Genomic DNA, 15,626 nt, shown 5'->3' with positions numbered 1-15,626 from the left:
GGTACCTTGTTGAGGATCTTTAATGCTTGTAAGACAAACATGTAACTGCTGCTCTGAAACTTCCAGATCAAACTTCCTTCTTCTTCTTGATACTAATTCACCATCCCATCCTTGTCGCCATTTTTGAAGATGGAAGGACTCAATTAGAAGTAAAATAAGATTTATTGAAGACACAGTGCAGCAACCCTCAACAACTGGCTACTACTGCTCCAGTTGCTACTCTCTGACTCCCAACTGCATTCTCGTTGTCACAGCAGCAGTTGCTAAGATACAGAAGTCAGAACCTTAAGAACACTACATAATCATTAATAAACACATGCTAAGTAATAACACAAGTAAGGGAAATACAACACAACCGATACAAACCTTTATAACTCTCAATTTGAACAACTTGGGTATGTTTTAAATGTAAACTTTCTTAACCTCAAACTTTTAGAACATCATACTTTTAAAGTACATTTTGCACCACAGAAACAAGCCATTGAGAGAAAGAGTTGCAGACATGCACTTATGTAGGTGTCACACACTATGGTGTCATCATTACAAATATCCTACCAGAGGTGGATGGAGTACATTTCACAGGTGTTTGTTCATGTCTTATGCTTTGCAGACAACTGTATGGAAGGGTGGTGCAGGTGCAGTGCTCAATTTGTAAAATATTAAGTGCCAGGTCTCTAACCAGGAGGCCACTGCGGCTTGCACCACCTATCTCCCTTGTCATCACTGCCAAAACAACTACTAACCATCTCTCTCGCATGTAAATGCCACAGTTCAGATTATTCCAGGTTCCCAAAGCTAAAGGAATGGCTGGGGAGGCAGGTATTAGCAATGTTAATGTTTATTGTATTCCTAAACTACCGTCTACTCATCTCTAAATTAGATGAGTAGCGCCACCATGTGGTGGACTGTTTTAAGTATGGTGTTGACAATTAGGTGCCGGTGCCGAGGCCTGGAAACCAATTAAGTGCCGGTGCTTAGCACCGTAAAGCCCTGGCTCTAATTAAGCACTGTGCAGGTGGTTAAGAAAGCTCCAGAGACGGAGAAGCTGCAGCCTACAAAACAATCGGCCATAGTTTTGGTGTCCATGCATTGGTAGAAGGCAGTTCCTTTAACTAAAATTTGAAATAGAGCTGGGGAGATTCATGCACATAGACACTTTCCCTATAGGCGTCTCGTTGAGAAGTGAGAAATTTGATTTAGAAGTCTGATTAAAAATATCCCAAATATAAGGTAAGAAAAAGCATAAGACATCTATGTCTGTGGTGGTACCATAACATTGCTCATGGCAGCCTCAAAGTATGCCTTCCCTCCTATTATCTACTTCACAACTCAGATGAACTTCTACTTACCAAGCCAAGGACCACCTCTCTCTATCAATTAAAGTTTGTTTGACCCTTAGCCTGTAGGGAAGACTAGCAAAGACTTTCTACCAAAGTTTTCATTATTAATCATGCTCAACTGCCACATCATAACTTGATCACTACAATCTTCACCTGCTCGCAGCATCCACAACCTTTTGTACCCGCTCATTCTTTTTCTTATTATGCCTATTAGATTCTCTGCACTGGTATATCTTCCCGGACAGCAATTAAGACAAATACTGTATAGTGATGCATTGATATTTTCATTCATGTAGGAGTTGTGTAAGGCAACATTTCCCAATTCAAATTCCTCATCTGTTCATTGTGAATTATGCAAAGTTTCTCACAACATTCTATTAGTGTTTACAGCATCTTGCACTCCTATGTTTTATAAAACCGTTTAATACAACTTTACTTAGGGAAGATAACAGCTGCTTAATGCAGTCCCAATGCCTTGTGCATTATTATGTAAGTAACTAGGGGCGCATGTACAAAGGATTTGCAAGTCGCAACTCGGTCGTAAATCGTTTCGTGAATGCTAAAATGGCCATACAAAATGTACGACAAGCATTCGCAAAACAAGAATAGCGATGCTACCAATTTGTGACTAGGTGTTTTTTGCAATCAGAATTATCAACTCGCAATTAGTAAACCGCTAATTGTGAGTCGCAAACGGCATGTACAAGTGAATCGCAAATTGTGATTAGTTGCAAAATGGCCCATTTGCACATGCAATTTACCACCAATTCAAATCAGGTGGTAACTGGTTCTACATTATAAAAGCATCCCCAGATTGCATCGGGGCTTCCACAATGGCTGCCCTGTACATTATTGCTAGGAGGATGCGCATACTGGCTGCTCAGCAGAGGAGGCGGAGACAGGAGATTGTGTTAGGCTAATCATGTTTGTGAAGACAGTGGAGGAGATATATGAACAATACAGGCTGTGTAGCAATGCTATTCGGGAGCTAACAGGAACCTTAAAGCCACACCTTGAAAGCAGCACACAGCGCAGCAATGCAGTCGCCACCCATGTCCAGGAGTTGTGCTCCCTCCACCTATGGCCAGTGATAGCTTTGGCTGGAGGTGTGTCTCGGGGGAAACATCCTTTACAACGCAACTTTTACCACGCAGTGCTTTTACATCGCAACTTTTACAATGCAAAACATTACAACGCATTGCGCTGGGGGGCGCTCTAGGATAGGAAATAGATTTAATTTACTATCCAACACCTTCCCTACTATCCACGGGGACTGGAGTTGGAATAGTAAATTAAACTATTCACTATCCAGCACCCCAAAGCGATATGCGCTGTAATGGTATGCGTTGTAAAAACTGCGATGTAAAAGCATGCGTGGTAAATGCATGCGTTGCAATGTCATACATCCGTGTCTCGGAGTGCGCTTTCACACTTCTTTCAAAAATTCCTAGATGCTTTGCTCCTCTGCATACACCAACATATTTACCTGCCCTCGGGTGATGTGGAATTGCAAACAAAAAAAATGCAATTCTACCGACGAGCCAGATTCTCACAGCTCCTAGGGTGTATGGACGGGACCCATGTGTCCGTATGTCCCCCTTCCCACCTGGAATACCCATCCCCTGAACATCCAAGTTGTCTGCAATGCACACAGTATCATCACAGATATTGTGGCACAATATCCAGGGAGCTCCTGCATGTTCAGGGACAGTGGGATTAACTGACGACTGGAAAGAGGGGAATTCGGTGAAGGTTACCTACAAGGTACTCAAAAGTAATGTTACGACTGACATGTTATTGGCCAACCATCACTCCTTGTATGTTGTCTCACACACTTCTTTAGTTGTCAGGGGACAATGTATATGCCCTGAGGCCATGGATACTCACTCCCAACAAGCTCCATAAGAGGTGGTACAACACAGCATATAGGTGCACCAGGTCGGTGATTGAGCGGACATTTGAGCTCCTCAAATCCCACTTCATGTGTCTAAACAAGAGTGGAGGTCTGTCAGTATGCCCCTGAGAGTGCCTGCACGATTATTTCAACCTATGCTATACTTCACAACATAGCCTGCAGAAGAGGGTTAGCCATTGAGGTGACCAGAATTGACTCAGAGGAGGAGAATCAGCCAGACCTTACTTTGCATGGTAAGATATGTCCATATACACATTACTGACAGAAAATGTGACACCGAGTAATTGTTTGCTCAAAATTAAAGTGCCCTTTAATGCCAGGGTTCAACAAACGGAGACAGACTATCTGTCTGTCACACATTATCATTCATAGATTGAGTGCACATATTAGTTGGTTACCTCACCCCCAACTGAAAGGGAAGAACAGAAAAAATCAAAAGAATATTTAGAATTTCAGCTTGCAGTCATTTCTTTGAAACACATCCAGTATGTGAGCTGGTGCCATGCCTAAGTAATGAAGTGCGACTGCTACTCCGGCGCAGCACACGGGTATTGGAGGATGACACCCTGCTGAGGCTTGACTCCTCACTCTCTGGATCCTAAGGCACCCACTCCACTGCCAATGTGGCCAATTTGGGTGGCCTCCACAGCTACTGTTATATGTATTAGGCCCTGTGACTCATCCCCACTGTAGTGACCCATCTCCACCTGTAGGGACAGGGACACAGTGTTTTTTGACAGGGCAGTGGTAGCCTGTGCTAGACTCCTAAGAGACCTAGTCATGGCATCCATCCTACCACCTCTGCTCTTCTCCCTCCGCCGTTGCAGGCTTCTGCCCTCTAATAGCTCAGTGCAGAGTTTTGTGGCGGCACCTGTCAGTGTCCATTTTGGAGTCCACGTGGGTCTGATTTTCTTCTAGCTGCTTGGTGATGCTATTGAATCTCAGGGTTAATTTTCGATTGAGCAAGTTTATTTGTTCATGCTGTAGATTCTGAACCTGAAGCATCGCCTCTTCCAGCCTGGTATACAACACCTATTGGCTGGACGTCGACTGGGAGATGGATGCCACCTTCTCAAATGGCACCAACACCCATGTGGAGTGGAGCGCTGCTGTTGGACCCTGCTGAATGGAATGTGGCTAGGAGTGTGTGGCTGCCTGATATACTTCCCTTACTGCTGCTGTCTGGGGGAGATGGACACTGTGCCGGACTACCCAGATGATGTGTTGGGCACACTCTCAGGCTCTCCACTTGGAACTTCATCCATCTGACCCTGGTCTTCTTCCTCATCTGCAGACTCTTCAAGGAATTCCACAGATGTCCCTAATTTGATAATGGGAATGACAAATAAATGTTACTTGTGGTGTACACTATCTAATTTGTCTGACAACATTATTCTGATGATGACTGACACTGAATGCACTGTTGATGTGACTACATTTCCCATAGTGCACCATGTGTGATTTTATCTACATGTACCTGGACCATCTAAATATGTCTGAGTAAAGTTGTTTTACTTGTTTGTATACACCTGCTTTAAGAGCATAAGGGGTAGTATGATAGCAGTTCCACACTTACTTGGTGATGGTTGAGGGGCTAACATGTTCAGACTCCCAAATCGTGCAAGGGTCATCCCCTCCATTGCCTCTGATGTTGAGGGTGGGGGGACCAGCAGTGTTGCAACCCTTTTCATGGCACGTGAGCACAGGTCGTACCGACATTTTTTTATTTCTTCCACTAACCCATCAGCCACTCCAACAGCATTAATTTGCTGCTGCATTTCCCTTCAGATTTTCCTCTTCTATGTCTCTGGCACAGACATGGAGGCACGCCCAAATAGCTGCTAATGATAGTTGCAGCACTCTTATGTTAAGATCTTGAGTTCCCTTTCTGAGACTTTAATTTTCTTTTTCCCTCTGCCCTGCATCCTGCTCTCCCTGTTGGCTAGCCATTTCTAGTAGTACATAGGCTGCTTTTTGTGCTTCTCTGCTCAATTCGGCTATGTTGCTGGCCTCTCTTCCTCACTGTGCATGCTCTCCTGGCTTCTTCTAGGCTGCACTTCCTGTATTTGGGGTTCTTCACCTGACCCAGGAAGCAGAGAGACCATTTTTTTCAATGCAGTCGCTAATTGCAAACAACATCATAATTTGCAAATGCATTTGCAAATTGCAGTTTATTTGGGACTCGCTATTTGAGATCTCATAAATTGCGATGCGACTTGTTACCAAGTTGCTAATTCGGCCCTGCATGGAACCATGTGTGCGATTTTGCAACTTCCCAATTGCGAGTTGCAAAGATTCACAATTAGGTAGTCACAAAATGTACTGTTCGTACATGTGGCCCATAGAACCTAGGATATAGGTCACTTGTCTTGTATCACTAGTGATGCACTGCTGTTGGACTCTGCCTCTGCAGGACTTACACGTGTGTTTGGAGGAAAGATTTGTTTTATGTTATGTTACATGGCAGTTGTATAGCACATTTACGTTATTGGTAGAGGCTTGTATTGATGTAGGTTATTTCCACTAGAATGTGTGGTATCATCCTACAGTGCATACAGACCCAAATCTGAATAGTGACAGAGCAATGTGATTTTCTCCTTTTTCCCTTTCAATGTCAGTCTGTCTTAATGTCTTGTTATTACTTTTTCAATTGCCTGTGTGTCGTAGACTATCCATCTCAGATGTCTGTGTCTAACATTGCATTAATTTCCCTGTCACACAATGATTTCACCCTTCTAAAACAACATATATCAAGTGCTGGGATTACCAGTGAGGCAACAAATATTTAAGAAAAAAAATCATATGGAAGTTGTGGTGGGATGGATCAATGAGTGAATTGGAAAGGCCTTCAGCAGGGGTTTTGTTTGCTTGTTTGCTTATTTGTTAAGTTAGCATTGTATATATTCAAATTCTTTTTTCTAACTCTCTTTTGGAGCCTCAGTCTTTTTGTTGTGCTATGAAATAAGGGCTATTTTTGGTTTTCACAAAAATAAAATTTTCAGTTTTTTAGAACACAATTCAATATGCTGGTTTATTTTACTATAGCTGTCCATCAAATGTGCATTGTACATACCGAATACCCCACAAAATGGGGAGATCTGAAAAGGCTGGAAATACGATTCAAAGCACATCACAATCAGAGGTAAAGAGTGTTAGGATTCTGGAATGTTGAATGCGAATAGTAAAGATTAAGGAAAAGGTTGTTACATCACTCATCCATGCCATTGTGGTAGTATGGAACACACTTATACTCTAAATATATCTTCTCAAATCAACAGTGTTTTCACATACTAAAGGCCTAGCCGAGAGTATTTGGTGTTTGGAGAGGTAATACTACAACTGTAAATACCAATCCCACCAAGTTGTGTATTTTCTTGGTGCAGTATTACCACCTCACCAAATAAAACAGAACAAAACTAGTTAGGCTAAGTGGACATATAAAGATTCTAGTGTAGTAGAAATTCACACAACACAGTTGTGTCGTGTCCAGTAATTTTATTGGAGCATCCTGAATCATCAGCACAAACTAACTGTCACCAGAAAACACGCAGGTTCCCAAACATATTCGAATAAGAACATTCCAAACCAACACTCCTAGAATATTGGTCGTGCATTGGAACATTGGAATGTAATAAACAGAAAATTCCAATATTCCATCACAAAGACCCAAGACCTAAATACTACATATCTTCCTTATATAAATAAACAGAAAAAGAAATAGTCAAATAATAGAGTGCTATAACTAAAATAACACAAAATCTTTAACTTCCTTTTCCTCTCCACCAAATTTGAAACAACAGGAACAGCACAATCACTTTCTGAACAAATTACTTCTTTGTTAACATCTCCAATAGCCGACTCACTCCCAAAATCTGGTTCAGAAGTAGAATCAATAAACTTGTTAATACATTTGTTTACTTTTGCTCATTTCGAAATACCCCACTGCTATCCATTTTCCAGTAATGCAGACGTCTTTCCAACTTTACGCACTTTAAACACCCTTGAAAATGTTGTTTGTCCTTTTTTAACATACACAGGTAATTTGATCGGAACTGAAACCCCAACTTGTAATGGACTCCTCATATTTTTCTTAACTGTTATACTAACATTCTTTTTAAGTCTGAACTCACAATTCGATCTTGCTTGTCTATACATTTCTCTAACATCATCATTTTTGTCATTGTTGATAATTCCATTTAAGTACAATTCATATCTCGGTTTCCTTCCTTTGAGAAACTGAAATGGAGTGAACTTTTCAGTGCAATGTGAGGTGATGTGACCATAACAAATCTGAAATGTGTCTCTTCAAATCAATGCGTGCTTTCAATTCCAATTGAATATCTTCTACTACAGTCTTAATAAATCTGTCTACTAGTCCATTCATATTTGGATAATAAAGTGCAGTACTTACATGTTCAATGTTAAAATCTTTCAAAAATGTAGTCAATACATGAGATGTAAATTACGTTCAATTGTCAGACACTATTCTTACTGGAAAACCCTCTCTTCTAAAAATATCCTTCAAAAACTAAACAATAACCTGAGAATCAACTTGAGAAACCGACTTTGTTTCCACCCACTTAGAGAAGTAATCTATGACCACTAAGATGTACACCTTACCAGAATCAATTCCTTCATACGCCCCCAAAATGTCAATAGCCAGTTTTTCCCATGGCTTCTCTGGCACGGACGATCTTATCATCTCAGTATGTTGAACCTTAAGCACTTTATCGGAATCCATACATAACACACAATTTCTTACAAAACTGACCACTTCACTGCCCATATAAGGCCACCAAAATAAATCCTTGAGCATCTTACTGGTACCTGTTTGACCAGTTTGACCTAAATCGGCAATAGAGATCAATTTCTTCCTGAAACCAACAGGTGGTAGAAATAATTCACCCTTCATGACCAACTCATTCTCAAAAGAGAGTTCAACTCTCACCTTTCTAAAAAACACAACCTTCTTTAGACAAAAGCTTTTCCAGAGGCCAACCATCTACAATATACTTCTTGCGCATCTCTAACGTTTCATCCTCTAAACTTGCCTTAAACCATTCTTCTTTAGACACTACATGTGCTACAGCCAAAACAGCATCTTCAACTGTGGCAACAACACACTCTTCCTGCTGCAAAGTACACTGTGATGACTGATTCATTGCTAAGTCTCGATAAACAGTCAGCTTTGACATTCTGTAGTGCAGATATATAAGTCACTACAACACGGAACTCATATAACTTAGATAATAACCTCACTAATCTTGATGAGGTTTTTCTTACAGCTTTTTTTGACAGCAACGATATAAGTGGTTTGTGATCTGTCTGCAATTTGTAAGACTCCCCCCATAGATACATTTTGAAGTGCTCACCAGATCAGGCACATCATAAAGCTTCCGGTTCTATGGTGGAATACTTTGTTTCTGTTAAAGAAAGAGGTCTAAAAGAAAAAGCCATAGTGTTTTCCACCCTACCTTTAACTTGACTCAAAACTGCGTCAAGACCAGTGGAACTTGCACCCACCATGATCCCATTGTTCGCATACTGTGAAAATGGAGAGAGAGGTTTGTATTCCAAAATAGCATTTTTAATGGCACTGACAGCTTGAGCATGTTCCAAAGTCCACTGAAAAACTTGACCCCTTTTTTAAGCAATGCTCTTAAAGGAAGAACTACATCTGAAAATGTGCGTACAAATCTAGAATAATATTAAAGTCCAAGGAATGATTTAAGCTGTTCTTTGTCCCATGGTTCTTCTAAACTACAAATTGCCTGTAACAAATATTTCTTACGTGAAATACCTTTCTAATTTATTTGATGACCCAAGTATTCCACTTTTGATGCAAAGAATTTACATTTATCCAAACAGATTGTCATTCCTTTCTCTTCTAAGATTGACAGTACATTATTAACCATTTCACGAAGTTTGTCAAAGGAATCTGAATAAATAGTATATCACCTTGGAATCCCACTACACCGTCAGTGTTTCCAAATTAACACTACTTAGGTTTCTGAAACACAGACGCTGCAGATGACAGACCAAAAGGCATCCTAACATATCTGAATGTGCCTTCAGGTGTTATAAAAGTAGTTATATGTCTACAATCATCTGTCAACTCAATTTGGTGATATGCTGATTTTAGATCTATGGGTGTAAAATACTTAGCACCATCTAATTTTGCTAACAGTTCCTGAATCTTAGGTAACGGATGACATTCGGCTACCATCTGCTTATTAACCTACCTCAAATCAATGCACATCATAAGTTCATCATTTTTTTTAACCAAAACGATTGGAGACACCCACTCTGAAGCAATAACAGGTTCAATAACACCATCATCACATAACTTGTTAATACATTTGGACAATTTATGTCCTACTGATAGTGGTACTCTTTTCTCGAGTCCCCTGACACGGTTCAATCATTGTGAAATCTACCACCGATTCTTGGTTATCATCGTTTTGGACGGTGCAAGGCACGTGCTACCACTATCCAGACTAAGGAGTTTGAGTACAAACAATGCAAGATAAGTTTAAAAAGCCACACTAACTGCAACACAAGCAATGTTATCTACAGGATCGTATGCCCATGTGGCCTGATCTATATCGGTCAGACGCAGCAGAAGGTGAAAGTGAGAATTCTAAAGCATTTCAGTCGGATTCGCTGTGAGGTACTTGGAGCACCCCTAGTAGAACATTTCAAAAGAATGGGGCACACCCCTGATAATCTACAATGGTTGGTTCTCGAAAAGGCTAGTTTGGGACCCGGAGGAGGTAACATTGGACTAATATTGAACACTAGGGAATGAAAGTGGATGTCCCTATTTGATTTGGTTAACAATGGGCTCAATGAATTAGATAGCAGCCATGCACAGCTAGCCACACTCTGTCCCTAGAATGCCACATATCCCCATCCTCTGAATGAATCGCACAGACACTTTACCCTCCTGTGTTGTGAGGTACGTGTCTTCCTGTCATGGTACACGCATTACTGTCTGTATGAATATGGTCATCTCCCAGACACTTTACCCTCCTGTGTTGAGGGGTACGTGTCTTGATGCTATCTCACACTCTTGTCTTGGAGTGGCACTGATTTGATTTATTATGTCAGCATGCTGCTAACTTTCACACAGTAACGTTGAGTGTTGTGCTCTTTGACTTCTCACTCTCTTGTGCGAGGGCTACGCAATGTGTATGCCGGGGTCCCGCCCCCCTTTCACCATAGACACTTTAGCCTCCTGTGTGAGAGGTACATGTCCCGTTGTCATCCCACCCTATTCAATGGTACTGATTTATTACAACATCATTAACGTTCCTTTGCTCTATACTGCCAATTTACACCCCGTAACATTGAGCCGTTTGTCCTTGGGCGCTTTCACCCTCCTGTGCGAGAGGTGCGCGCTCTCCTTGAGAAGCTTTACTGTCATGTTTTTGATGCCCGCTCTGCATTTATCGTTGGTTTTGCGGGTTCTGTGTGATTGGGTGTGTCATGCTCTGGCCATCTTTTTCCTGCATCTACCGAGACCCCAACTTGCTTATATGCCTTGGTATCCACAATTTGGCTGTGACCGTTTTTTATCATCGCTCCTTTACTTCCATTAGACTGGTTATTTTCTGCACAAGTTCTGCATATTAGTCCGCCTAGTCTGAATTACTTATTCCTTCACATACAATGGCACTGTTTACCCGGGTCGGCATGGTTACCACTCCCTTTGTTGGGGCGTCTAGTCTTTTTTCACTTGCTACCCACCGTGTAGCACGCATACCGTGTGTAATTACGTGCACGCTTTGCTTTTTTCAGTGCATAAAACAGCCTTGTCACTCAGCCGGCACTCTGATTGAGCGCGGCAACGGCTGTTGGGACTTGGACCATGGAGCCCTCACTCCCAGGTAATTAAGCTTGCTCATAGTGTGTGATCCTGTTATATTGCTTATCACACTTGCGAACTGTTGGACCTGCGATGGGCAAGCCCAGCACAAAGGGGGTAGCTTGGCTCAAGTGACAAGGCAAGTGAAGGCTGTAGTGTTAAGCCGGCTCTGACCCAATAATAACTCCTTGTACATCCACACCAAAAAGAAGGACACCACACCACTGCTGTAGAAAAATACGATTCCTTTATATAAAAGTTCTTTGTTGTAAATAGGGTTGACTGGGAAAGCACATATACATTTCTTTTGGTCATACAGTTCTGGTAATAAATAGTATTAATAAATAGAATAACTTCAGGGATGAGTATCACAATAAATATCAGAATAAATATCAGGATAAATATCAGAATAAATATCAGAATAAATATTGGTTCATTTAAATAAACAACCACATGTTTCTTCTGGTATCGCTGCCACCAATTAAATACTTTAGAATCATTACATGTGCAATACGCTTCAAATGGGAAGATAACTCTTACAGTTTATGCTGTTTTTAATGACCGGGTATACGGCTTCTCTGAGCACAAAATAAGGTTTGGGACTCTTTAATAATCACTCAGGGCGTATGCGCGTATATCTAAAAGGCAAGGAAACACAGTAAATACATCATTTGCACTCGGCGGTCACCGGGATAGGATCTCTGCTTTGCCGGTGAAGTCTATGCGCGCCTACGGGCTTTAGCACCACTTGAGCACAGGCGGCACCAGTTCAAAGTCTTTAGACTGACGAACGGGCTGCCGGAGAGGTCACACAACCTTCGCGCACAGTCAAATGAATGCCGGTTCACAGTTCCTTCACAACGCTGCATTCACTATGAAGAAACGGGCCCACCTCACATCGGCTGCAATCAAAATACGATTCAGTCGGGCACAGCACTTCTCTCGTTAGCGACGGGGCTCTCAGGGGCTCCACGGACCTCCCTCCGACTTCCGCATACAGGGTGGTTCCCGCCCACAGCTTCAGCTCCCGGGTCACTGGGGAGTGGCAGAGACGCTAGTCCCGCCCAATGAAGGCCGGCCTTTCCCCGCCCCGGCGCACCACCTCACCTTCAATCTGCGCAGGAAGCGCTCTACGCTGGTGGGGCTCGGAGACGTCCGAGCTCCCCTCTAGAGGCACCTGTCGCGAAGGGGGCACAGCTGACGATCGCAGTCGCGGCGAACTTGCTCTCGCCTCGCGACTCGATAAATCGATCACAGTTCACCACCGGGGGGGCGGGGAGGCGCACGAATCTGGCCACAGTCTTTTGGGGGCAATGAGGTACTCGCTGGGCAGGCGTTGTAGGCGCTAGATCACTTCTCACGTAGCTGACTGGAACGCCAGTCAGACACAACGCCAGCAACCCTTTGCTGCTCTACTGCCTGCACTACCAGCCACCTCAGGGGTCAACAGGGCAGGTGTCAATCTGGTGTCGAGTCTGGAATCTCTTAATCTCCTTCTCTAGTCTGAACAATCTTCATCTACATCTCCAATGGCCGCCAGGGACTGGGCCTTATATAGCCAGTGCCCTGGGGTACCGGCACGAGCCAGAAGGTTCTAGAACCTTCTCTGGCTGTGACAATGACAAGGCACTCTTGAGGGGTATTTAGGACACTCACAGCCACCGTACTGGGGTTCTAGAGCAGCCATTTTGTGTACCTGAGGAAAACAAAGGAATTCCTGTCAGAAATGCGCGCAAAACAAAGGGCGCCAAAACCTCAAAAGGCCAGGGTTCATGAAGGCTCCAATGGGAGTCACTTCACATGAGGAAAAAGGGTGTCCACCATTTTAGGTTCATTTATACAGGTTGACAACCCCAGTTTGTAATGCCACAGGTTTGGGCCAGGCGCCTTGTAAATAGGAGCCACAAACCTTGTGAGCAACTGGGCATCAAGGAACATCTAACCCCATGAGACAACACATAAAAAGTCCTGGTAGACAAATAAAAAACGACAAATTTTGGGAGGTACAGGGGAACAAAAGAAATCATAGTGGTGAGGGGACTCTCAGAAGCAGACGGGTCTAACACGCGTCCCCCCCGCTGAAAGTGGGGAGAGCTACCCAACCCCTTGGGAGTCCTCAACACTAAGGCGGAAATACCTGGAGAGACCGTCTGCATTGGCGTGGTCAACTCCGGGCCGGTGTTCCACCCTAAAGTCCATTCCCTGTAGGGAGATAGACCACCTCAACAGTTTGGGATTTTCCCCCTACATTTGCATGAGCCAACGAAGGGGTCGGTGGTCTGTCTGAACAAGGAAGTGTGAACCAAACAAATATGGTTGCAGCTTCTTCAGTGCCCAGACCACCGCAAAGGCTTCCCGCTCGATGGTACTCCACCTCTGTTCCCGGGGAAGCAGTCTCCGTGACAGAAAGACCACGGGTTGATCCAGACCCTCTTCATTGAGTTGCGATAGCACCGCCCCAATGCCAATGTCGGATGCATCTGTCTGGACAATGAACTCTTTTGAAAAATCTGGAGCCTTCAGGACTGGAGCTTTACACAATGCTTGTTTCAGAGTGTCGAAGGCTCGCTGGCAAGCCTCCGTCCAAATGACTCTCCTGGGTTGCTTTTTGGCCGTGAGTTCTGTAAGGGGTGCCACGATAGTGCCATACCCCTTCACGAATCGTCTGTAGTAACCTGTGAGGCCCAGGAAGGCTCGGACCTCAGTCTGGGTCTTGGGGGGTTTCCAGGCCATGATTGCCTCAATCTTCGCCTGAAGGGGCTGCACTGTTCCCCGGCCCACCAAGTGTCCTAAGTACACTACCGACCCCTGTCCAATCTGACATTTGCTGGCCTTGATTGTCAACCCAGCCCGTTCCAGGGCCTGGAGAATGGCTTGCAAGTGCTGCAAGTGATCCTCCCAGCTGCTACTGAAGACAGCTATGTCATCCAAGTAAGCAGCAGAGAATGACTCCATCCCGGTGAGGATCGTGTTCACCAGCCGCTGAAAAGTGGCAGGAGCGTTCTTGAGCCCAAAGGGCATGACGCAAAACTGGTAGTGTCCATCAGGTGTGGAGAAGGCTGACCTTTCCTTGGCTCCATTAGACATGGGAATCTGCCAGTACCCTGCAGTGAGGTCAATGGTACTGAGATATTGGGCAGCTCCCAACCGGTCAATCAATTCATCCGCCCGAGGGATCGGATGAGCTTCCGTTTTGGTTACCGAATTTAGTCCTCGGTAGTCCACACAGAATCTCAATTCTGGTGTGGTGCCAGGTGGGGCAGCTTTAGGAACTAACACCACCGGGCTAGACCAAGGGCTACTTGAAGGTTCGATGACTCCTAGCTCCAGCATCTTAGCTACTTCGCTTTGGATACTGGCCTTCACCTTGTCAGACAGCCGGTAAGACTTTGACTTTACAGGTGGGCTGTCCCCTGTGTCCACGTCATGGGTACACAGGTGGGTCTTACCCGGGACAAGGGAGAACAGAGGAGCGAATGACCCCAAGACCTGGCGACATTCCTCCTGCTGCTCAGGAGTCAGGGTTGGCGAGAGTTTCACTCCCTCCACTGACCCATCCTTTTCTTGAGACGCAAAAAGGTCGGGGAGAGGCTCCGTGTCCTCTTCCTCCGATCCGTCAGTCACCATAACCAACATGACTTCGGGCCTCTCGTAGTGGGGCTTGAGGCGATTGGCATGTAACACCCGATGCGGATGCCGAGGGGTCTTTACGTCCACCAGATAGGTAGACTTGCCCTTCTTCTCCAATACCTCATAGGGGCCTGTCCAACGGTCCTGGAGGGCACTCAGCTCTCCAGGCTCCATCACCCACACCTTCTGGCCAGGCTCCAACTCCACTGGGTGAGCGTTGTGGTCATACCACGCTTTCATGACTGCCTGACTGGCTTCCAAGTTGTCAGAAGCTTGCTTCCACAACTTAGCCATTTGGCTTCGGAAGGCCAGCATGTAGCTCATCACATCCTGGGGAACTTTCCGGGGAGATTTTTCCCAGGAGTCCCTCACCAGGCTGAGAGGTCCACGTACAGGGTGCCCGTACAAAAGCTCGAAGGAGCTGAAGCCCACTCCCTTTTGCGGCACTTCCCTGTAGGAAAAGAGCAAACAGGGTAGGAGGACGTCCCATTTCCTCCGCAGGCTTTCGGGTAGACTTCTGATCATACCCTTCAAGGTTTGGTTGAACCTTTCCACAAGACCATTGGTCTGTGGGTGATAAGGAGTGGTGAACCTGTAAGTCACTCCACACTCCTTCCACATGGCCCGCATATATGCTGACAGGAAGTTGGTCCCCCTGTCAGACACAACTTCCTTGGGGAATCCCACTCGGGTAAAGATCCCCATCAGGGCCTTGGCCACTACTGGTGCAGTAATGGTTCTCAGAGGAATTGCCTCTGGATACCTTGTGGCGTGATCCACCAGGACCAGGATAAACCTGTGACCGGATGATGTAGGTGGATCTAGGGGCCCAGCAATGTCGATGCCCACCCTTTCAAAGGGGGTGCCAACGACG

General features: G+C 44.5%; 1 long non-coding RNA gene across 1 annotated transcript in view; it reads left to right on the top strand.

The window, feature by feature from the left end:
• The window catches only part of LOC144807779 (uncharacterized), a 97,009-nt gene that overhangs the window by 60,777 nt on the left and 20,606 nt on the right, over positions 1–15,626 (top strand). The window lies entirely within an intron of this gene.

This window comes from Lissotriton helveticus, chromosome 1_2 (assembly GCF_964261635.1).
Source record: "Lissotriton helveticus chromosome 1_2, aLisHel1.1, whole genome shotgun sequence".
In the NCBI taxonomy this organism is placed as follows: domain Eukaryota; kingdom Metazoa; phylum Chordata; class Amphibia; order Caudata; family Salamandridae; genus Lissotriton; species Lissotriton helveticus.
The sequence above is the reverse complement of the archived record's forward strand: the minus strand, read 5'-3'. Positions and strand labels throughout refer to the sequence as shown.